This window comes from Sceloporus occidentalis, unplaced genomic scaffold (genome assembly GCF_023333645.1).
Source record: "Sceloporus occidentalis isolate IW3139 unplaced genomic scaffold, rSceOcc1.0.p SCAF_12, whole genome shotgun sequence".
NCBI classification, from domain to species: domain Eukaryota; kingdom Metazoa; phylum Chordata; class Lepidosauria; order Squamata; family Phrynosomatidae; genus Sceloporus; species Sceloporus occidentalis.
Genome location: NW_028316992.1, coordinates 22,589,169 through 22,599,731, shown reverse-complemented (window position 1 = coordinate 22,599,731; position 10,563 = coordinate 22,589,169). Strand labels below are relative to the sequence as shown.

Sequence of the window (10,563 nt, the reverse complement as noted above, 5' to 3'; positions counted from 1 at the left end):
ATAGATACCAAAAAATGTATGAAAAGAGGAAGAGAGACATCTCTTCCCTTTCTCCCTCTTTCTTACTTCTTCATAACATTTGTCATACTAAAGTGTCATGTAGATTATATCATTAGCCCATTGACTGGTCAAGTGGGATCTTGTCTGGTCTCTTTGAAGAGTTTCTGTAAATATACCTGTTGGATGCTCTGCCTCCTTATTCCTTCCCCCTGCCCTCAAATGGCTAAGCACTAATGGACGCTGTGTTCATATATACTGAATACCCAACTCAGGTCTAATCTGCACTGCAGAAATAATGCAATTTGACACTGCTTAAACTACCATGGATCAATGCTATTGACTCCTGGGATTTGTTGTTTTCTGTAACACCAGAGCTTTCCTGACAGAGAAGGCTAATGGTGGGAAATGAGGGAGGGTGTCCTGGAAGAGGGCACGGCTGGATGGGTAAAGCCTTGAACAGGACTACTTCTCATAGAAATATTTTGTTAATACTTCCCTTTCTGCCTTCTTGTCTTCTGGGGGTGCTTCTGTTGCTTATACCTTGTATGCCTTGAGGGTCTCTAATTTCATTGTGATGTGGACAGTCCCTCCACCAACACAGATCAAAAGCATTCCATGCATAACTGCAATATTCAATTGATCACCTCATGGCCAACATTCCAGCAATGAAATTCCCTGCTGCAACTTGGACAACACATATACCAGGCACATCCCCAAAGACTTACTACCCTAGTAGAACCTTCCAGAATTCTTATGACACAGCCTGCAACGTTGTCTCGACATCATGAGGTGGCAACTGACATAGAAAGCTGTGGCCAAGTGTCCTCTGGAGCAATTTCAGCCAAGTATGCCTCACGTGTTCTAAAATCAAAACAGTTCAAAGTTGGAACGCTTCACGAATTTGCGTGCCATCCTTGCGCAGGGGCCATGCTAATCTTCTCTGTATCGTTCCAATTTTAGTATATGTGCTGCCGAAGCGAGCTTGTATGTGTTGATATGTATATACGTATCTGCTTATGTATTGTTTTTTTCCTTTTTGTTTTTTTCTTTTTTTGAATGTTGTTGTAATTGAGTATATTTGTGTACCTTTTAATAATAATTTTAATAATAAAATTTAATTTAAAAAAAACAGTTCAAAGTTTCCGGACTCCAAAGGTGTGCCAGGCACCCCTGAAGAGGAGTACACAAAATCCACACCATTCGCCAGACATGAACCGAACAATTTCATATTGCATAGCAAGAACCACAGCCTCCAGAAACTGAATAGAGTTGAACAATGTATGAATAGTAAAAATTCCTGAGCTGGTTAAAACCCACGTGCACCAGGAAACCAGCTTATAACTATTTCTGTTAGGAAATAACAAGCAATAGCTTTTCCTGGTCTTGGTGATGGATGTGATAGAGTCAAAAAGGCAATGCACCGTGCCATTATGTTAAGACTGCTTTGCAGATTTACCAGATGGAGTTTAGGTAACTGCAAAATGGCAGATAACTGTATCATACTGGGCAATATAAGTTGAATTCATCACAGGAAAAACACCCAGCTACACATTTGACAGCCCAGAGTCATTGTAGAAACTTTTGGGTATTGCTTGTTGTTTGGGGGGGGGGGGGGTAGTGATGGTGTTTAGATTTTGATATCTGTGAGTCTGAGGTTGTTTTTTTAATGTTATTTGTTTATCGGCTCAAAAAGCCTGTCAGTCAAGGCCAATTCACTCAAAACAAGAATATTGGATGACTTGGGGGGGGGGGGGGGAAGAGTTCCTGCCAAGCTGCCTGACCTCCACAGTTCAGATCAATAAAGATTTTCTGTTCTGAAGCATCAAAACAGATAAACTGTTGTCATCCTTATCCGTGGAACTAAATTGATTAAGGTCATTTCCTAGGTAAGGAGGAACTCTTCTTTAACAATTTAAGAAAGGGTAAGGAACAAAGGGGAGGGGGGAAGGAGATGTCATTATTGCACAAACATTAAATCTGCTTGGATAGCTCAGAATATAAGTTGGCAAGGCAACATATCTTGGCTTGAACAATAAACCTGTTATGTCAGTAGCTCTACTATGTATGAAAGAAACAGGTTTCAATATATCATGCTGAATTTACTTCCTTTCAGCCTTTCATGGCCAGCTATTTGATGTTAATCCTTTCACTGCTGCAATCGATACAGTGACCTTACTTAAAGATTTCCTGACCTTTGTGTTAACAGTGTTGTGCTGTTAGAGTGAAATTTAATTCTTCTTTATTCTGAAAATAGTACAGTAGAAAGCATCGATGTGTTTTCATGGTGTGGAAAGTAAAAGAAAACTTGTCAGTCATCAAGTTCTGCTTTAAACTACTGGATAGAAGGCTGAGTGGGGGAAAACATTTACAGGTCATGGGGCAAATTCTCAGCTGCTTTGAATCATCTTTGCTCTATTGATTGGCTATTTTCTGCTCCAAAACTATATAACCAGTTCAGGATCCAGCCTGTTTTAATGTTCTCAAAATGCCCCAAGTAGAGTGTGTCCACACATTCATCACTCAGTGTCCGCAGCATCAAAGATCTGTATGTGTAAAACAGCCTTTGCTTCTAATCAAACATTTTAACTACTCACAGATTTTTGTACCAATGACACCACTGTGAAAACAATAATTTTCAGTGGAGGTAATTCACACATTTGGGTGTAGGTCATCAAATGATAACTTACCAAGTGATGACATACAAAATAATACCCATGTATGTATGAATGAGTCCCACACTACAGTAAAATCATCTGATCATATACCCTTCAAAATGGTTATGTGTAGATTGATGCACAGAAGTTCAAGAAAAATTACATACACTGTCCCTAAACTCTACCCTCTCAGCTCAAGGTAAGAGTGTAAGCTCGGTCTGCACAACTGAAGGATGTGCCATTTGTACAGTTTTCAATCACATAAACATTCCTTAGGCACATACAGCTTGTTATGGATGCAACTGAACATGTATATATGTGTTGGGACCAGACATCATACATCTCATCCCTCCATACATTCAGTGAACCAGAAGCCATAACATGCACACTCCCCCCCCCCCAAAAAAAAAAAACACCACCACATGCCTTTGGAGAGGTCTGGTTCACACATGCATAGACATCATGTCATTTCAGCATATCTGATGACAGATAGGTGAATGTGTTAAGAAGCTCCTTTGTGGCTATAGTGCTACTACAGTTCTTTTCTGTAAAGTATGATATGTGATGGGGATGTCAACATTACCATAGTGAACATGTGTTAACAACTTGTGACACATCACTATCTGTGGAGAATAGTGTCTGACATCCCAGGCCAGCTTCAATAGTGCTGAGTGTAATATCATATGAGAATAAGAATCCAGGATTGGGGGGGGGGGGCACTTATTGTGTTCACCTTAGGATTTCAGTGAGTTGGAAATAACATGAAGTCACATAACAACAAACTTTTTTTTTTCAAAATCAGGAAAGTATTTAAAGGGTTGTCATGAAGTAAATTATTCAAATGTAAATTGCTATTAATATTGTAAAACCAATTAAAAATAGAAAATATTACTAATAATTTGAATATCTGTTCATTAAATCCTTAATCACTTGGAAACCATTTGCTAAGTATGGACAGTGAAGTCATGGATAAGTATGTTTTAACTGGATGTTTCTGGGTGCCTGTCTATGAAAGTATTTGGAGACAACTGGGAATACTCTTCTGGAAGGCAGGCAGGCAGGCAGGCAAAAAACAAGTGGTTGAAGATCTAGGTGAGGTGTTACTTTGTCTATTTTGTGTGGTTTGAGCATGTACATTGTTTAGTTTTTGGAGAATCTGTCTTGTCTTCTCTGAATGGAAGCTCTTCGGGGTTTCTTTTCTAGGTTTCTTTCCTAGCTCTACCTGGAGCTGCCTCATATTTCATGGCGATCTTCTCTCCAAGTCCTCATCAGACCTGACACTGCTTAGCTTCTGAAACCAAATGATATTGGGTATATTCAAAGTTTGATTTGGTTACCCACCCTGAATCTAAGACTGAAAAGCTAAAACAGAATTGTTTTGCTTCTAATCCACTGAAGCTATGTTTCCCTTCATATTACCTTCATTTGTAAGACCTGTCTCCCTGTCATCAGTGTCTGTGCCTTGAAATCAATGAGTTGGAAACACTCGGAAGCATAACTGTAGTGAAAATACTCAGAGGTAAGAATCCCAAAAGCAGAGGAGCAGGGTGCAATTTGAAAAGGGCCTGAAGAGAAGAAAGTACTCAGGGAAGACAGAGCTTTAAAGGAACAGAAAGTCACATTAGGAACAGATGGATAATGAGGATAGAACAGGAAATTCTACTCTCAGGAAATGAGCAGCAAAACCCTACTCCTGAGTCACTAATTACTTTGATTTCTGAGACTGCAGCAATTAAGCTCAAATTGCTTTATTTGTTCAATGTGCTCCACTTTTAATGCTAAGGCTGGCTGTGATGGGGAGAAAGTAAGGCAGATCCACGGTAGCACCCACCCCTCCTCCAATCTTAGTTTAAATCTTGGTCTAAAATATTTAACTGAGCCAATTCAGAATCTAAGATGGATGACAGCCGTGATGCCAAAGCACAGTGCACATGTGTTTCATTAGCAATGTCTTGTACATTGCGCCACTGATTTATTTCTTACTTCTGAAAAAAAAATTAATGGTCTTTATGCCCAGTGTTTCAGCACAAGCTGGTATCTAAAAATCAGCAATATTTAGTCCAGGAATTAGCTCAAAGAGGAACAAGGCTTGCCAACCTCTGACAGCCTTCACAAGAAGCTATCTAGATTATTGCCAGGGGAACCTGATTAACAACCTCCCTGCTCCATTTCAAAATAATGTGTGGCTGATTCTTTTTTATATATATAAAAACTAACCCATGTGTATCTTTAAAATAATATAATAGAGTGGTACTGCACAGTATCAAAAACCAACTGGATTTTCAACTTAGTATCAGCTATGTATTTAAAGTACTGTATATATTCATGTATAAGTCTAGAAATTTAGGTCAAAATATTGACCTCAAAAACCTGGCTCGACTTATCCATGGGGTCAATGTAAGTACTGTATCTGAACTCTTATTAAAAAGAAGGAAACATGCCCTGGTGAAAGGGAAGAGTATAATATGTCTTGGAAGCCCCAATCCCCTCTACTCTCTTATCCATCCAGCCTTAAGGGTGAGCACATAGAGCTATGTCTGCTGGAATTTTGTAAGTTCTTTGACATTGTTTTGCTTTGCTTCATCCTTTAGATCCTTTGCTAAATGCCCCTAAATTTTACCCCCGACTTATCCATGATTCATAGCAAAATCCATCATTTTGGCCCCAAAACGTGCCCTCAACTTATACACGAGGTCGACTTATAGGTGAATATCAACGGTATGTGAGATTTTGATGCTTTGGAAAAAAATTGGCAATAAAAAAGAATGTTAGTTTTACTTGTCTTGTTTTTAATGCACTTGCTGACTTTTTGTGCCGCTAGGATATTTTTCCATTTTTATGGACATTTGTGTAGATGCTATAATACTCAATTTTTATTTGAATTAGTCTCTCATCTCTTTGGCTATGATAGGTATGATGTGCTTGAATGTACTGATGTGCAGGTTTTGTATTTTCCTTTTCAGAAAAGGTGTGTAGCTAGTAAGGATACTTGAGGCTGGACTACTGCTTACAGAGAGGTTATTTAAATTCCATTGCAAGACTTCATTATGGATAGGATTTAAACTAACATAATGACAGTCATTTTCAAAGCTGCTCAGGGCAGGTATGCCCTCTTATTGTTCCTAGCTACCATAGAGCAAATAAAAAGTCTAGTACTATGTTATAAGATTTCCTAGATGGCCAATATACATTTTTTTCTGAACCTAGCATTTTGATAACATTCCAGAATTTAGAATCAGGCTATGGGGTAATTAAGAGAAATAAAGCTAGGCTACATGGAGAATTATAGGGCAATGGGAGAAGAACTGTGCAGGAAACAGTGGAAGGGGAAAGATGTGCAGCAATGAAAATGTTTTGCTCCTTGATCACTGACATAACTTTGAGTTTTTAAGATTTTTCCATTTACCTCCTCAGACTTTCTGAGAATCATTTATGTGGCCTGAAATTTGCTTAAAAAAGAAAGAGAATTTCTGAAGTTAGTTGAATTTGTGGTCTCTGAATATCAGGCTCCATAAACTATTGTATGTTAACCCACATACTTAAAAATGTGCATTGAAAGTCCACGGGACTCCATTTACTCATCAGTTCCTAACACATTGCTAATAGAGTCCTATATATATCATCCATTAAGAAGCCAAGCCCTTCCTCCAGTCGATCTGCCTTGGTCCAGGCCTCGGAGGTGGAGAAGATCTGCTGGACCTGATCCTATTCTCCACCACCACTCCCTTCTCCTTTTGTGTCGTGTCTTTTTAGATTGTAAGCCTGAGGGCAGGGAACCGTCCGACTAAAAGATTGTATGTGCAGCGCTGTGTAAATTTACAGCGCTTTATAAATAAAAGTTAATAATAATAATAATAATAATAATAATAATAATAATAATATATTTGGGATGCTTGGCATTATTTATGGAAAAACTGTGGCATGTGTGTGGTTAAAGCCAGATGTTAGAATTATGATAAAGATCACAGATTGTTAGGCAACAGCAGTCATCTAAATTACTTCATTCATTAATATTTACAGATAAACTCCTTGTTCAGTGCAGTTTGTTAAAGACGCTACTAGAAAATCTGTTACTAAAAGACCAAAGAAACTCTTTTCTCCCATATGGACATGGAAGACATTTCTGGAGTAGTAGTCACCAGATGGCACCACCACCCTGTAATTTGAGACACAGAAAACTACACTGGAGTAGAGACACTGAGATCAATGGGACTATATTATAAGCAATCACAGTGCCAGCCAGGAAAATTTTAAAATATTAATATTTGGTCATGTTTATTGTTAATGTTTCAGTGTATGAGTGAGACCACTGCAGCCATTAAAACAATGTGTTAATCCATGATCCCATGTTTAAAAAAACATAGATTTTTCTACTGGGAAGGGAATGAAATAAAGAAGTGTTGCACTCTATCAAACCAGCAATCTGTTCTCACACTGGTCAACCATCACTTCATGTTTCCCAGCAATGGGTACTAAAATACAGGCTTCCTCTGATCATGGAGATAGCACATGGCCATCATGACTAGCGGTCATTGGTCATCTTTTCGTCCATTAACTAGTCTAATTCCCTTTTATAACCATTCAAGTTAGTCTCCATTACTGCAATCTTGTGGTTGCAAACAAAGCAGCTGTAACTGTGGCCTGTCTCTATTTACTATTCACTGTATGTCCCCTAGATTCTGGTCTGAGGAAGAGCAACGTTTCTCTGTTTATTTTCTCCACATTATGAATAATTTTATACATTCATAATTTTTTCAAAACCGAAAAGCCTCAAATGCTGCATCTTTTCCTCTTAGGAAAGCTATTCTATCGAATATTTCTTAAGTCATGGTGAACATAAGTCCACATAGCTTTCCAAGAGTAGTAGCACCATCAGTATGTATAAGGTCAGTATGATGTTGGCAGATTTGTTTGTTTGCTCTGTTGCCATTCCTGATATGGATTTTTCCCTTTTCACAGCAGATGCATGCTGCTTTTTCATTCAGCTGCCAAACACAATGCCACATTCCCTGTCCTGGTTAGTCACTGCCAGCTCAGATGTAGCATATGTGTAAAGTTAGAAAGTTTTTGCCTCTCTGTGTATAGCTTTCCAGTTGCTTACAGTTGAGAGCATTTGATATTGCCTCAGTTTATAGAGAAATCCAGAGAGCTCCACTTCACTTTCCATTTGTTTTAATTTTTACAACCTTGAATAATTTGGTATTGCCCCAAAATTTAGCCAGCTTTGCTCCTCATCCCTAATTTCCCCATGAAACCCACTGAATGTCCTTAGACAAGTCACATGCTCTCAGCCTCAGGAAGGCAATGGCAAACCTCCTCTGAACAACTCTTGCCAAGAAAACCCCATGGCAGGCTCGCTTTAGGGTTGCCCTAAATCAGAAATGACTTGAAGGCACACAACAACCATGGAGTTTATAAACATGTTAAAAATCTTTGATCCCAAATATAAATTGTTAGGGCACTCTATTTCTTACATGTCTCTATTGCAAGAACTGATTTATTCAGCATTTATTGGGTCATCCCACCTATGTGTTTGTTGACACTTTCAGAGAAACCCTGGGAATCCTGGGATTGTCCATTGAAGGAATGACCTTAGGACTCTTCAGCCAGAGATGTCTCTTCTGGGGGCTCTAACCAAATCACAAATGTCAGGAGGATTCCCTATGAGGCAGCTATTAAGGGGGAACCATAGTGCTGGAATTATGTACCCTAGTAATGGTAGTCTTTAGAGATTTCACTGAACCAGACAGAATATCATATTTAAAGCTACAAAGGTGGCAAGGAAGAAAGGAGGTGGGGATCACACATTTGTCTTCTCCATCCCAGTGGATCAGTTCTCCACTGAAAACTGAATAGACTGGAAGTGGTTGAGCAATGTGTAAGCAAGAAAGGCCACAAGGAACCCATTCCAGCAAGAAACCTAATGTCTTGGTTCCTTCATTTGCACGTTACATTTACTTTAAGTGGTAACTGAGGTTTGTGGTTACCTGCCTTATGGTAGTGCTTAGATATAATCATTCCGCTGAAAGAAACCACTGGCGTTCACAGTGTATGAACTCTGTGGCTTTGCAGATACCATAGCATGCCTAACTATCAAACAAAACATAGTATGTTAAATGTAATGGGCTTGGACTGTCAGCATGTGGATTTAGGAATACGAGCCATGCTGTTTGATCTCGATTAGCCCTTGGGCTATATTACACCATCTCCCTACCTTACTTTGGATATACAGAAGTGTTTTTAAACTCTGCTGAAATGTGCAATGTTATGGCGGCCTTCCCCAACTTCCAGACTTCCAAAACTGACATTTTAAAGTGAGGTGGGTAGCTTTGCAAGGGGAAGAGGCCATTTTTCTCTCCTGTGCCCCCTTCCCCAGCAGACTGCAGTGATGCAATGTCACTGCTGGCCAACATTTTGGCTGATTTTCAGCCATTTTTTCTCTTTTTAGTGATATTTTTGGGAGACTGGGGTGGCTGGGGATTTGGGCCAGTTGCATTATAAGTCGCCTGGGACATTTTTGGCCAGTTTTGGCTCACACACATGCAAAAATCACCCAAGAATTGGCCTGGAAAAAAATTAGATTTTTTTTTCTTTAAAGTTCTGGAGAATTTAGTGGACTTCTGGAGATCCCAAGGACCACATGCAACTCATATGCCACACTTTGCCCATCTGTGTTTTAAAAGAAAACACACTGAAGCCTTTCCATTGCATAGCGCCTCCCGCCCCTTGTTTTCCTTCCACAGACAGATGAAGACCTTTTCATTCAGGTGGGCTTTTATCATACTGACTGACTGCTCAGGAAAGGACTTTTATTGGGGGTGCTGCACTTTATCTGTTTTTCATGTAATGTGCTTTTAAATTGTTTTTAATCCATTTTTTGTTTGAATACAATGACTGGTTTTCATTGTGTTTTAATAATGTCACTTAACACTGCTTTTATTTGAATTTCTTTTTTATCATGCTTGTGAGCCAGCGTGGGAGAAAAGCAAGCTATAAACCAAATCAAATCACTGAATAAATTGCACTGCTGAGCCAAAGGGGACTGTCCGAATAGCAACAAACAAGCAAAATCTTTCCAAAAAGTCCTTCTCAGGTGAATCAAGATCTGGTCTCAGAGCAACCTGCAGCTTTGTTACAAGAGAAATGCCTTATTGGATCAGGCCAGAAAGACAATCCCAAAATTAATTCATCATGTCCTGTCATGTCCAAAGCCCCACCAGGCTTCCGACAGCAGGGCAGAAGGGAGAGTGAAGCAGCCTTTGCTCCTCTCCCTTCTGGTGTGTGTGTGTGCATTTAAAAACTATACCTCTCCTTACAATTGTTTGCAAGTGGGGAGAAATTATTGAGGATGCCTGTGAGAACCTACGATGCGTTCTGACAGGATGTCATGTGTGCTTTGTGTTATGGATATATGTGGTGGGATAGTTGGGCATTTCTTTTTATGACACTCAAGCCTGATAGCTTTCCCTTGCCTTGAGTGTCTGGTTTGCTTCTGCCTATGCAGTTTGCAATGCATGGGGGTGAATTCACTTTGTAGTCCTTATGCTTCTAGCCCGGTAGTGCTGACCTAAATGCTCCTCTATGTTGGAGGCATGGTAGAGGCTGAAAGCACATTGGACCATATGGATCCATGGCCTCTGAGGGTCTCTCCATGCCACACATCCCCCACCCCACAACCCTCCTACTTTTTCATCTATCATGAAATCAGAAACCTTGATGCTGGAGTGGTGAAGGTGGAGACATTTCTCTGAAGGTGCATGGAGGGGTTGTACATACCCAAGGTCAACTCTCCAAAAGGGGCAGTCTCTTGATAGTTGCACTGTGCAAATATTCCCAGCTTCCAGTCCAGAATCACTATACATTTATGCCATTCTTTCCTTCTTAACTGTTTTCTTCTTATAATTAAAAA

At 39.6% G+C, this 10,563-nt stretch overlaps 1 non-coding gene across 1 annotated transcript; it reads right to left on the bottom strand.

Annotated features, from left to right (window-relative positions):
- Positions 1-877: 877 nt before the first annotated feature.
- LOC149305375 (U6 spliceosomal RNA) lies at positions 878-984 on the bottom strand. Its single transcript, XR_016271795.1, has one exon. It is a non-coding gene; the product is annotated as a U6 spliceosomal RNA (small nuclear RNA).
- Positions 985-10,563: the final 9,579 nt, after the last annotated feature.